Genomic DNA, 936 nt, shown 5'->3' on the forward strand with positions numbered 1-936 from the left:
GCCAGGTCCTGCCAAATGAATTTGACTCGTCTTTTCAGCCAAAGAAAAGTAAAATTTATTAAAGTTCGCTTGCATTAGACACAGAGTATGTCTGTGCTAGAAAATTCTACAGCACTCTCACAGCGCTCTCACTATTCTATGGTGCTCTCAGTATTCTATGGCGCTCTCATACCACATGTGTGGTGTGAGATGGGGGTCTTATATTCAGAAGGTTGTGGGGGGAATCTAGGGGTGGTCTAGAGGAGGAGTTTGGGGAGGGTTTTCAGGAGGAGTTAATGAGGTCAATGAGTGATTAAGGGTGGGAAGCCACCTGGAGACCACAAACCATGGTGGGCTAGGCCAGTTCAAGGGTGGGAAGTCTAGTAACAGACTTGCCTCATCAAATGGGATGATTTAATCAAGAGTCCAAGGGAGGTTCCCAGAGCCTGTACCTGAAGGACTCAAGGAGAGCTCGAGGGGGCTCCCAGAACCCATACCTCATCATTATGTCCCACCAAAGAGCTATTCCCCAAATTGGTGATCAAAGATTTGTAGGTTGGGGGAGTGAGCAAGATTGGTGGCAACAATTGCCAGGCTCTGGGGTGCTCTGTGGATCCATACTCCTAGAACTAAAAAGCATGAGCCTCCACTTGTAAGACTACTTTCAATATTCAGCCAGAAGATAAAATTAGGTCAAGAACAAAAGGTATTCATGAAGATGGCATAGTAAGAATTATAGCTGAAAATCACCCCCACATATTAGAGGCACACCTTCCCACAAAAATATTCAGCCTCCATGGTTAGAGTGGAGACAAAGTCCCCTGACAGTGACACCCACTTAGGAAGCAAAGCACATGGCTAAGGCAACTCACACCTCCAGTACAGCTGGGACCTGATACCTTTTCTCTACTCATAGTACCCTTATGAGTTTCTACTGGGGAGCCATCATTCATGTTT

This window comes from Petaurus breviceps, unplaced genomic scaffold, assembly GCF_028583685.1.
Source record: "Petaurus breviceps papuanus isolate PSGF00001 unplaced genomic scaffold, PetGlider_PUasm1.0 178, whole genome shotgun sequence".
NCBI lineage: Eukaryota > Metazoa > Chordata > Mammalia > Diprotodontia > Petauridae > Petaurus > Petaurus breviceps.